Source organism: Nanorana parkeri, unplaced genomic scaffold (assembly GCF_000935625.1).
Source record: "Nanorana parkeri isolate BGI_ZX_2015 unplaced genomic scaffold, ASM93562v1 scaffold986, whole genome shotgun sequence".
Lineage (NCBI taxonomy): Eukaryota > Metazoa > Chordata > Amphibia > Anura > Dicroglossidae > Nanorana > Nanorana parkeri.
The window spans coordinates 205,176-218,537 of NW_017307254.1; the positions used below are offsets into that span (position 1 = coordinate 205,176).

At 42.2% G+C, this 13,362-nt stretch overlaps 1 protein-coding gene across 1 annotated transcript in view; it reads right to left on the reverse strand.

Moving 5' to 3' along the window:
- The window catches only part of EYA3 (EYA transcriptional coactivator and phosphatase 3), a 54,367-nt gene extending 41,338 nt beyond the window's left edge, over positions 1-13,029 (reverse strand). Inside the window, exon 1 of the mRNA XM_018566884.1 lies at positions 12,897-13,029. The gene's annotated coding sequence lies outside the window, so the exon portion shown is untranslated. The remainder of the gene's footprint in view (positions 1-12,896) is intronic.
- Between the last annotated feature and the right edge of the window lie 333 nt (positions 13,030-13,362).

Genomic DNA, 13,362 nt, shown 5'->3' on the forward strand with positions numbered 1-13,362 from the left:
TAAGAATCTCCCTGTATATTTAGCCCCAGCCATCATTTCTTCAATTCTGACCAGTTTGCCAGTCCCTGCTGATGAAACATTTCCTTAGCATGATGCTGCCACCACCATGCTTCACTGTGTGGATGGTGTTCTCAGGGTGATGAGGTCTTGGGTTTGCACCAGACATAGCGTCTTCGTGAAGGCGAAAAAGCTCAAATTTAGTCTCATCTGACCAGAGTAACTTCCTCCATATGTTTGGGGAGTCTCCCACATGCTTTTGATGAACAGCAAACATGTTTGCTCATTTTTTTTCCTGTAAACAATGGCTTTTTTCTGAACAATGAAGGCCAGCTCTGTGGAGTGTGTGGCTTAAAGTGCTCCTATGGACAGATACTCCAGTCTTCGCTGTGGAGCTTCCCAGTTCCCACAGGGCTATCTTTGGTCTCTGTTACCTCTCTAATTAATGACCCTCCTTGCCTGGTCTGAGTTTTGGTGGGCGGCCCTTTCTTGGCAGGTTTGTTGTGGTGCCATTTTCTTTCCATTTTTTAATAAGTGGTTTTAACCCTATCCCTGAGACCGCCGTAAGGCATACGGCGGAACAAAACTGTTCCCAGCTGGCCAGGTCTGTATGCCGTACGGAGGTGGCATTTACAGTTCTGCTATAAGTTCAACTGTGAACTGACCATGAACTTATCCATGAACTCCGTCTGCATGGGTCCCCGCTGCTCTCTCCCTCTTGTAGGGGCTGAGGCAGCGGGGATCTCAAAAAAAAAATCTCAGATTTTACGATTTTTAACATAAGTCGCTTATTTACAGTTTTGCGTAACTTCAAATTTGCAAATATTTGTTATTTATTAACTCAATAAAGTTTTATCTTTTAGATTATCAGAAAATATTTTTTTGTGAGCCGATACTGATTTTAGTGTGCTTTAGCAATTGAATTGTGTATTTTTATCGGTTTAATATTAATTTGAGAAACATTTGCACAATTATCGCAGGGCCTACAAATTTAGTAGCACCATCTTTTTATTCTACCAGGCCTGCGCTTTCAGAAAATATATGGTTTGGGGGTCTTTTACAAACGCTAGCAAACGCAGTAGTTGAAAATCAATGGGAAAAATGGCGTGGCCAGCTGAGTTGCAAAATTTCCAGAGGGCTTGGCAGCGAAAGGGTTAATAGTGGTCTCTTCAGAGTTTCAGATTTTTTTTTTCTTTATAACCCAACCATGATCTTTACTTTTCTGCAACTTTGTCCCTGACCTATTTGGAGAGCTCCTTGGTCTTCATGGTGCCGCTTGCTTGGTGGTGCCCTTTGCTCAGTGATGTTCCAGACTCTGGGGCCTTTCAGAACAGGAAACATGGCAATTGCTTGACATTTTATAACTTCATAATTTTTTAGGAGGAATGAAGCATTGTTTCAAAGATCTGTAAGGGTAACAAAAATTTCTCATAGCGAGCTTCTAGATCTTATGGTGGCCATACACCTGCCCATTAGCGTACAATAATTGCGGGTGATCCCGCGATCGTACTATAATCGGCAGGTGTATGGAAGGCGTGCGACCGTTTCTACTGTACGGTCGCACGTCTTTTGTCTTCCGAGCACGCTTGAAAACCTGCCGAAAAATCGTAAGATTTTCGGCGGGTTAGTGGTGTGCGCGGAAGACAAATGCCGAACGCACACTGCCTGCTCAGCATTGGAATCATCTGAAGCCCTCCCCTCAGCATGGAGGGCTTGCGATGATTGCAGGTACGATCTGCCTGTCCAAGATGGGCAGATCGTACAAGATTTTAATTACCTTATAACCACTGCACAACGAAAGTCGTGCGATGGTTGTAAGGTGTATGGCCAGCTTTACACAAACCCCAAATGTGTTGGATAGCTTCACTGTATTTCAGCTAGAAAATTCTCTACCCACTCCCCATTACAACAAATTAAATGGTCTACTCAAGTAGGAGGTATATACTGTAACACCTATACTATAACTGAATACATTGCATGAACACATGCATATCAAAGGATCAGAAAAATCTTTGGACATTTCTTCGTCACAAATTTGCTTTAGAAGATCTTGCAAACTGTAAGTATGCAAGTATGTTTGTATGTTAGGTTACCCCTAACCAGGTAAATGTTTCTTGAGGTTTGGAATGATTGATAGCCATGTCTGGTTTTTGTTCCTTGTTTTGCAATAGGCCTTTGTTCATCAGAAGTATTAAAGAAGCTGGCAACAGTCAGTAAAATCCTAAATTCAGTTACAAATTTTCCAACTGCATGACGACAACTATTAAACCAGTACGGCTGCAACAACTAAATCGACATAATCGATTATAATCGATGATTGGAAAAGTTGTCAACTTTTCAATCATTGATTAATCGGCCTCCGATAGTTGGCCCTGTTCCACACATGCTGCGTGCCGCACCTCCTCCCCGCCTCACGCTCACCGCCCGCCCACAATCGGCACAGGGACGCAGGGAGAAGAAATAAGGAGGAGCAGGTGTGGGGGGGATGACAGCCACCGATAGACAGGCACGATCTCAGAAGCAAGGTGCTGGAAGACTGCTCAGGTAAGCCTGCACTCCCACCCACACATGGTGCTCTATAATGTATTGCTGGGATATGTATTCCTCTATAGCCGATGGTACATTGTGCTGTATATTATACCATCAGCTATAGAGGACTACAAATCCCAGCAATACATTATAGAGCACCATGTGGGGGAAAGTGCAGGTTTACCTGAGCAGTCTTCCAGCACCTTGCTTCTGAGATCGTGCCTGTCTATCGGTGGCTGTCATCCCCCTAGGGCTGCAACAACTAAATCGACATAATCGATTATAATCGATGATTGGAAAAGTTGTCAACTTTTCAATCATTGATTAATCGGCCTCCGATAGTTGGCCCTGTTCCACACATGCTGCGTGCCGCCCCTCCTCCCCGCCTCACGCTCACCGCCCGCCCACAATCGGCACAGGGACGCAGGGAGAAGAAATAAGGAGGAGCAGGTGTGGGGGGGATGACAGCCACCGATAGACAGGCACGATCTCAGAAGCAAGGTGCTGGAAGACTGCTCAGGTAAGCCTGCACTCCCACCCACACATGGTGCTCTATAATGTATTGCTGGGATATGTATTCCTCTATAGCCGATGGTACATTGTGCTGTATATTATACCATCAGCTATAGAGGACTACAAATCCCAGCAATACATTATAGAGCACCATGTGGGGGAAAGTGCAGGTTTACCTGAGCAGTCTTCCAGCACCTTGCTTCTGAGATCGTGCCTGTCTATCGGTGGCTGTCATCCCCCTAGGGCTGCAACAACTAAATCGACATAATCGATTATAATCGATGATTGGAAAAGTTGTCAACTTTTTCAATAATCGATTATGTCGATTTAGTTGTTGCAGCCCTAGGGGGATGACAGCCACCGATAGACAGGCACGATCTCAGAAGCAAGTTGCTGGAAGACTGCTCAGGTAAACCTGCACTTTCCCACACATGGTGCTCTATAATGTATTGCTGGGATTTGTATTCCTCTATAGCCGATGGTACATTGTGCTGTATATTATACCATCAGCTATAGAGGACTACAAATCCCAGCAATACATTATACACTGTATGTATAATGTATTGCTGGGATTTGTTGTATTCCTATATAGCTGGTGGTATTCTGCACAAATCCCAGCAATAATACATTTACAGCGCAATGCGGAATACCACCAGCTATAGAGGAGTACAACAAATCCCAGCAATAATACATTATACAGTGGTGCAATGCCAAATACCACTAGCTATAGAGGACTACAAAACCTAGCAATTGTACATTATACAGTGCAAAGCAAAATACCACCAGCTATAGAGGACTACAAAACCCAGCAAAACTACATTATACAGCGCAATGCAGAATACCGCCAGCTATAATGTACTATTGCTGGGATTTGTTGTAGTCCTCTATAGCTGGTGGTATTCTGCATTGTGCTGTATAATGTACTATTGCTGGGTTTTGTATTCCTCTATAGCTGGTGCCATTCTAAATTCATTGGTGTATAATTTTACACTTTTCATTTCACTATATTGCACACCACTTTTTTTTCTTTTTTACTTCCACCGCTCCAAGCTTGCTCCTGTGATGGACTTCAATCTCAATAAAAACTTGTAGTCCCATCAATGGAGCCATTTTTTAAAATGTATTTTATATCCGATTAATCGAACTTAATAATCGGCTAACTAATCGATTTTGAAAATAATTGTTAGCTGCAGCTCTATAAACCAGTGTGCTTTTGTTCCACTTTTATTTAAATACTAAATGCATAATGGCCTTTTCTAAATATAGGACTTCAAATATAATGTTGCAAAACACATTAGATGAACAGTACAACTGACTAGGATAGTAAAGCCTATGTATAGGACCCTCTATTGCAGTCGTCACTAAATGGCGGACCGCGGTCCGGACTAGAGCTGCAGCTAACGATTATTTTCAAAATCGATTAGTTAGCCGATTATTAAGTTCGAACATGGACAGTGTGGTGGTTCTGTCCGGACCACGATCGCCGACCTGGGCTGTGTTATCGCTGGCTGACAATGGATACAGCAGCCTCTGAGGCCAGTGTTTCTACTGCCAGCCATAATCCAGCGCAGGCCTTCCCTCTGCTTCTGTCACTGGTTGCTAGGACCACTGGCTTCCTAGCAACCAAGGACTTCAGGCAGGGCCAGCTGCAACAACTAAGTGATCTGGGCAGCTGTACAGTTAGCCAGGTCACTTGAACTAGTCTACTGTTGACCATTCCCTGATCAGCTCTGTGATCACTGAAGTATGAAGTGCATCAGCACTTCTTGCTTCAGCTGTCAGAAGCCGGCTGAAATACCGGGTATACAGACTATCAAGCACATTCAAGTGCTTGCTGATCTATATTGGAGAGCAGGAAAGACATCAGAGGTCTCCATAAAGAGATCCTGTCACATAGGGGCTTGTCACACACACACACTATATTATTTACATTTTTGCCAAACTAATTAGTTATCGTGTTTCAAAACAGCTGACTCCAACTCTTAGCTCAGGTTCCCTGAACTTCCTGTCCAGTGAATGATCACAAGGGATGTTTCTACATTTTCCCAGCTGACCTATTGCAATCATTTTAATAACTAAATAAAATGACATAAAACATTCTCTGCAGGGTATTGGAATTCCACAGTGTTCATTGCAATTATGAAAACCTGCTTGCTTGCACTGGCAAAAGTACTATCATAACAGGAAAGATGTAATGAAAAGTGGCATGCATTACATTTTCCTTTATCTATATGTGTGCATTTTCATTTTTCTGTTATTGCACTTTAGAAACAGTTAAGCACTATAGAGCACTCTTTCAATTCTGGAATGAGTTACAGAAAAAATGGGTAGTGCCAAGAATTAATTCAGATCATTTCAGCTATCGGAGTTAATACCTAGCCCATTTTACCTAATTCCCTTTACCGAGCATTAACCAGAAGGATTTATGCAAGTGTCTGCCAAGGACAACACTGGACAAAGTGTGACTAGGCAACCAAAAGGTTTCCAGAGTAACCCACGTAAAGATTAACCTCCCCTTAAAAACCATTTAAAAAATGTTTTTTAAGGGGAATGAATTTAATTTTATACAATTTTTTGGACAGATAGAGCTTTCTTATGGTGGTATTTAATCACCACTGGGGGTTTTATTTTTTACTATATTCAGGAGAAATTACTGAAAATTTTGAAAAAAAATAGTTTTTACATTATGTTGTAAAACAACTAACATTACCCACTTTTTTGGTAAAATATTAAAAAAGACGGGGTCACGTCGGGTAAACAGACACCAAACATGTCAAGCTTAAAAATTGAGCGCACTCGCAAAAAACTCGCATACCCAACATTGGCCATAGGCCACGCTTTAAAAGCTTTTACAGCCCATCAGTTTAGGGTTATCAGTGATTGATGGCCCTAGAACTATTGCTCTTATTCCGACGTTCGCGGCGATATGCAACATGTGCGGCGTAATGGGCGCAATCGTCATTTTCGCAGTTATGCGCACCTGACGCATGTTTACATGCGTGTATGTAAGGGGTGGGGACTAAAAAAAAAGTGTTTTTTATTCTTTTTTATGTGTAACTTTAAAGAAAAATTGGGGGGAAACTTACATTTTTTTTCCTATTTTTTTCACTTAACTTTATTGCTATAACAGAGGGGGCTGAGAAACCCCTCTATGTGATAGCAAAAGAGGTGACAGGTCCTCTTTATGGAGACATCAGGGGTCTCCAAGACCCCTAATGTCACCTAGGACACCCCTGAAGAAGCTGATGAAGCACAGATCTGCTTCATCAGCTTCTCTCCAGCATCTGAAGCTGGAGAGTGACAGTAGACTATGGAAGTGAATATACACCACTTCCGCATTCTGACAGCGGAGAGGGGACCGGAGGGAGATCGTGAACCGACCTCCCTCTGATCCCCTGTGACGGAGGCAGTATGCTGGTCCCGGGCTCACAGCGGAGCCCGGGACCAGCTTGACGGGGGGAGGCGCGGAGGCGAACGTCACGGAACCCCCATACAAGCGATCCGCCGGCGGATCGCTTGTATATTAACGGGCATCGCTGCCTGTTTTCAAATAACGGGAATTATACCTACCCAATATAAAATTATGGCTTTGTGGAAGGCTCCAACTACTACTTGGAAATATCATTAATGGAGTGTCTGCCAATGAATACCCAAACCTGAATTGTCAATTTTAGGTGGAAAGTCTTTCATGTGCTTCTGATTTTTCATGCAAGACATCTGCATTTACCCTCATTTAGATTATGACAATGCATATAAAATCGAGACCGACTTTTACTAAAGAAGTTGGGAATGTTCCCACAATAAATTGAGTGAAGACTTTAATTAGCCTTTTATGTGAAAAGTAAATTCCATTTTACATATTTCAACTGCATTTGATTTCCTATTGGAAGTGAATATTCACACAATTTATTGTGTGATAATTCTCAACTTCTTCATTAAATCAGCTTCATCATGTCAATTTTAAACCCCACTTCCAAAAAAGTTGGGACGCTGTGTAAAATCTACAAAGAAACAGAATGCAATGATTTGCAAATCTCATAAACCCGTATTTTATTCACAATAGAAAACATATCGAACGTTTATACTGAGAAAATGCACCATTTTATGAAAAAAATATAAGATAATTTTAAAGTTGATGGCAGCAATGAGTCTCAAAAGAGTTGGGACAGGACAACAAAAAGCTGGGGTAAGTGGTACTAACAAGGAAGAGCTGGAAGAACATTTTGCAACTAATTAGGCTAATTGGCAACAGGTCGGTAACTTGGCTTGTAGTGCAAGTGCAAGCTTTAACAACCTTCATGCACGATAAGGTACTATGTCCTTTGTTTTACAAATGCACTTCACTTTGGGGCTTTGATGTGAACTAATGCATAGGAAGGACTAGGAGTTCTACTTGAAATGCATTTCACCAAGTAAAATGTATGCACTTTACTGAAGGGAAACAGTAGTGTAAACGGTCCTTGATGAGTCTCTGTCACTTTAAGAAAACCAATAGCTGCAAAAAAATGTATACACACTAATACTGATAAGAAAATTAATCATACTGTAGATCATAAAATATTGCTAATAGAAAATAAATTTGCTTCATATATAGATATCGATAATCATGTGTCTACTGGATGTGGATACTGCCAGAGTTCCCCAGGGTACAGCGATCTCTGCATTCATTTGCATTGCCAAGGTGGCACAAGTATGAAGTATGAAGAAGTGATATGTATAAGCTGGGAGCAGAACATAGGTTAAAGACAAATGTGTGTGCTTGGGGTGGGATCTCATTGATACGGAATGCACGGTTTAGCTAAATTCAGAGTTGAAGGCAGAACCCCACAATGAGAAAGTGAAAGTACTAGTCTTGCTAAGTAGACTGAATCCAAAAAATATAAAACCAGAAATGTGTAAAAAGAATTGTCGTCCAGGAAAACATAGGAGAGGCTTCTCTCACCAGGAAAGGAAACATGTAAATTAAGTTACTGCTAAGCCTAATTTACCAGATTAGGGAGGGACCATAGCTTGCAAGACTTTTACCCAAAAGGGCTGATTGAAACTTGAGAGAAGGTCTAGCTGATAATGGCGAACAAAAGTGGAAAATATGGACGGTGAAGCCGCCTTGCAGATTTTCTCTGGTGTGGCACAAGCTCTTTCTGCACACAAGGTAGCCAAAACTCTCATCATGTGCAGTAACAAAGGAAGGAGGCCTTACCCCGTAGCCTTGTGAGATTCACAGATGGCTAACTTGCCCAATCAACTATGGAAGACTTTTTTTCCTAGTCTTTACCAGCAAAAAGGGCAAGTAGAGTACGTGCCTTCCTAACAAAATTGATGGCTTCAATGTAAGCCGACATACAATTGAAAAGAGAAGGTTTGGAAAGGTGGGGGTTTTTTAGGCACTCTAAGCGATGAATCACAAACATGTTTTTATATAAAATGTATACATTTTATTAGATACATAATTAAAAAAGGTAAATCCCAATGCAAAAGAAAAACCAAGAAACACCTCCAATATCCACCAATACCCTGAGTATTAGATGGTTAAGACTAAATTTACATGATTAGTTGAACTAGTTGATACATAAATATAATTCCTTTGTAGGTCTCATCTCCTACAATATGATTGACACAGTCAAATTGAGTAGACGGCAAACCTGTAGCAATTCGTTTAGGTTAAATATTATGTAGACAAAGGGGATTCAGCTCTATAACTATTTGAGGCCATCTGTTGAATAAAGATGGATTCAGTGTATAGCCAGCTACGGCTGAGTATAGTTAGTATAAAAAGTTTAATATGATTGTATTGTAATCATCATTATATTGAATTGCTATCAAGGGCTGCAACAACTAATCGACATAATCGATTATAATCGATTATTGAAAAAGTTGTCAACTTTTTCAATCATCGATTAATCGGCTTCCGATTGGTTGGCCCTGTTCACGGCTCCACGCTGCGCGCCACACTTCCTCCCCACCTCACGCTCGCTGCTGCCAGACCCGCCCGCATCCACATGCCGCACCTCCTCACGCTCACCGCCCGCCCACATCCACGATCGACACAGGGACGCGGGGAGAAGAAGTAAGGAGGAGCAGGTGTGGGGGGATGACAGCTGCCGATAGACAGGTCCGACCTCAGAAACAAGTTGCTGGAAGACTGCTCAGGTAAGCCTGCACTTTCCCCACACATGGTGCTCTATAATGTATTGCTGGGATTTGTATTCCTCTATAGCTGATGGTACATTGTGCTGTATATTATACAGAGGAATACAAATCCCAGCAATACATTATACACTGCATGTATAATGTATTGCTGGGATTTGTTGTACTCCTCTATAGCTGGTGGTATTCTGCATTGCGCTGTATAGAGGACTACAAATCAAGGAATAATACATTATACAGTGCAATGTCGAATACCACCAGCTATAGAGGACTACAAAACCCAGCAATAGTACAGTGCACTGCAGAATACCGCCAGCTATAATGTACTATTGCTGGGTTTTGTAGTCCTCTATAGCTGATGGTATTCTGCATTCATTGCTGTATAATTTTACACTTTCCATTTCATTATATTGCACACCACACTTTTTTTTTTTCTTTTTTACTTCCACCGCTCCAAGCTTGCTCCTGTGATGGACTGCAATCTCAATACAAACTAGTAAGTCCCATCACTGGAGCCATTTTTAAAAATTTATTTTATGTTTTATCCGATTAACCGATTAATGGAACTTAATAATCGGCTAACTAATCGATTATGAAAATAATCGTTAGCTGCAGCTCTATTGCTATCCTGATTACGTCAATTGATATGTATCAACCATTAACACTTGATCCGAACATTAGAGAGAATTGGCATTGTACATATTAGGAGTCGTGTTTTTTTGTATGGTTTCTTAGCTTTGACTCAGGAAGTTGGAGCTGGTGGAATATAACAACGCGTTTCGCTTATCGCACCGCTTCTTCAGGTCTAGAGGTGGTCTAAATTAAGAGTATAGAGCAATTACATGAGTCATCTAGTCAACCTCTAATAGAGAGCATGACATAATATACCGTATTTTGCAGTCCATAAGACGCACCAGACCATAGGACGCACGGAGGTCCGACATATACGTTATGAACAGCAATGCACTCGGATGTCCATCGTATATAATCAGCAAATGCTTCCACAAGCAAATAAGCAAAAAGCAAGAAACAATAAGGGTGCCAGTCTTACCAGACCCAGGTGAGGCCACCCGATGCCCCCATAGGGCAGTATTCAGCAGCTCAAGAGTTTAAAATGTTTGCCCAGACAGTGGAATGAATCAGGGTAACAGCGTCTAGGCATGAAAAGGCCCATATAATGAATCAGGATATCATATAACAACGAATGGGAAGTTTCTAGGTGGCATGATCCATGAAAAACCAGAGGCAGGATGTTCGGCGTCATTAGACATCTTGATTTGCTGGACCAAGGGTACGTAACTCCCGCACATGTGCACTGAAGTTTATTCACACCGGCACCAAGACATGCTGCTTTAAGGACTTACCTTAAATGATGCCTCTTGATCATATCATCTTCTTCCTTCCAGTAGTTTTCAGCAGTCCCTCCAGTGCTGGTGCCGGTCTCTGATCCAGCGCAGACTGCTGTCTCTTCCTGTCCCATGAAGTCTGTCTTGCATGTACACTCATGGCTGCGTGCACTAACTTACACAGTAGCTCTCCTCCTCTCCCCGCGGGTGTTATCGAGTGCGCCTGCACTCATACTCCTGCACAGCCGCTCAAGCTGGATTGTGCAGCCCAGGCCAGCAGAGACAGAGGTAAGTTTTTAACCAATTTGGTAACGTTCATTTTTACTTTTTAAAAGGTTTTTGCATATATCTACTGCTTGCTAGCAGTAGATAAATGGAAAAAAATTGAGGCTTTGTCACTTTAAGTACATCAATTCATACAAAAGGACCAATTCCACAAGCTGCTTTTTTATGTACCCTTTAAAACAGTTGATCAGAAGTTAAAAATGACTCATTTGCACTGCTATGTTGTTTGTGTTTGCAAGCTGAAATATCAAAACACAAAACATGCATTTAAACAAAAAAAAAAAAAGGAAGAGATATCTAAAACTTAGAAGTACTGGAGCTTCAAGTGTTTTGCACACAAATGGAGCAAAAAGTTTTGTGTTCCACAACATGTAGCCAAAATAATTTCAGTAGGTAATTAAAAGGAGAACTATGGGGGTAACCTTTTTATCCCATAATTGTCTTTAGGGTCACGGGAGGACATAAACTAACGTCCTCCTGTGACCCAAAGCTATTTATCACTATATACTGAGAGCGCTGCAACCGGGATGTATCCTGACAATACTGTCAAGATCCACCCAGCCTGCTGATTGACAGTGGGCTCTGCCTATCTAGAGCCAAAGCCAGCTGTGCCCACCCCCTCCGTTCAGTGCTGGAAGATCAGAGAGGTGAGGGGGGAATCCCAGTGGGGAGCGGTGACTGACAGTCACAGCTCTCTGCAGGGAGATGATTGGGAAGTGAGCGAGTGACGGTATATGTTCGCTCACTTCTCGATCTATTGAGCTGATGTGTGACAGTTTCAGTTTCGCATGTTGGCTCTAACTATGAGGAAGAGTGGAAATCACTCATCTCACAGTTCTCCTTTAATTGTATATTGGGGATCTGCATCTAAGACGTTTTTGAAACCTTATAACATTATAATTAGTAATCAGAAAAGACTATGGAAAAGCAGCAGTTTTGTTGTCTGTGCAGCACACAGAGAAGATTCCAGTGAGAGAACAGATGGACAGAAAGTTACACACAGCAATAAAACATCTCAGAACTTCTAACTCTTTCCTACTCTGCTAAAAATGTATTTTTGTTTGCCTTGGAAAGCTTTTCCCTCACTTCCTGTAAGGACAGTAAGCAAGCAAGAGTAAAGCTCCACGACAGGGACACAGTAATAAAAACCCGGCCAAGAACTGAACCGTTCCCTGATCAAAGGCAAACATTTAATGGTTCATTAATTTAGCACAGAGAAAGTGTGCATTTATTGCCATAGTTTACTTATTTTATAAAGCGGTCCCCTACTAATCAAAGAGGAACTAAATACATCCTGACAAATTCCATTGTGGACATCCATGCACCAATCTGAAGAGCAGATCTCAGCCCTATTATTTCTGTGGAACCCATGGGGTTGATTTACTAAATGTGCACTTTCCACAGGTAGTTTCCGCTTAGTGAATGAGGTGAAGCTCTGCTGCCAGCCACCATCCAATTGTGAGCAAACAAAAATACAGGTTTTTATTTCCATTTCCCTTGCTCATGATTGGGTATTCTTTTCAAAGTGAAAGTTGACCACAATTACTAAGCTAGCAGAAAATTCCCTAAACAAACTGCCTTGCAAAGTGAACAGCCTATTTACCTCTTGGTAAATCAAACTCCATATCTCCGATGTCTGCATTAGAAACCATATGTATAGCTCCAGAAACCAATAAAGAGGACTAAGAGGTAGCACATTTACTTTTCTTTTATATGAGAAAATATGTACTTCTCCTTTAAGCACCAGAAAAGCCATTGTTACTCAGAATGCACTCAAACAATAATATCACTACAGGACGAAAGCTTCAGGGACCACACCACGATGTTCTTTTCAACTCAATCTACTACTCCTGCAGAACTGGAAATCAGCAGTGTTGTGCCGTGAAATCTCACACATTGAGCAAAATAATAAAAGACAAGGACATAAGTCAGTGGTCAGGGCCTCTACCATTTGTACTCCAAGGCCCTGACCAGTGAGTGCGTGTGGGTGTGAGAAGGAGGCGGAGTCCGCACACCAAATAAACACAGCCACATGCAGGCACGCACATACACTTCTCACGCCGCTTTCTTCCACTTTACCTGCTACCCCGAGGCAGGGCGGTAGAACAACACCCCGGTTACCGGGACGCAGCGCTACGACTTCACAAACAGACTTCACGCCTTCCCACAGGTAACTACCTCAAAGGTACTTCCGCCAGGAGCGTCGGCCCCCGGCGTCATGACGTCACGCGGCGTAAAGCCGTGGCCAGTCAGCTGTCAGGACTACTGGTTAGGAGTCACTGATTGGTTAGGCGGTTCACGCTGTTCTGTCGGCGCTAAGGAAAGTCCAGCTAGCGGACGCCAGGTTGGCGTGCCTGCAGCGTGTACCTGAGCTGCTTTGTAAAGTGAGCAGGCTTGGAGTTGTAAAGGTAGACTAGAGTCCCGGTTTAATGGCTTCTGAGTGGTAAAACGATGTTTCTAATTCTCCTATTTATGGCATGGAGATAGCTGCCTATCAAGGGAGACACTTTTTTTTTTATTGCTGTATGCAGTGAGGCATTGTTCA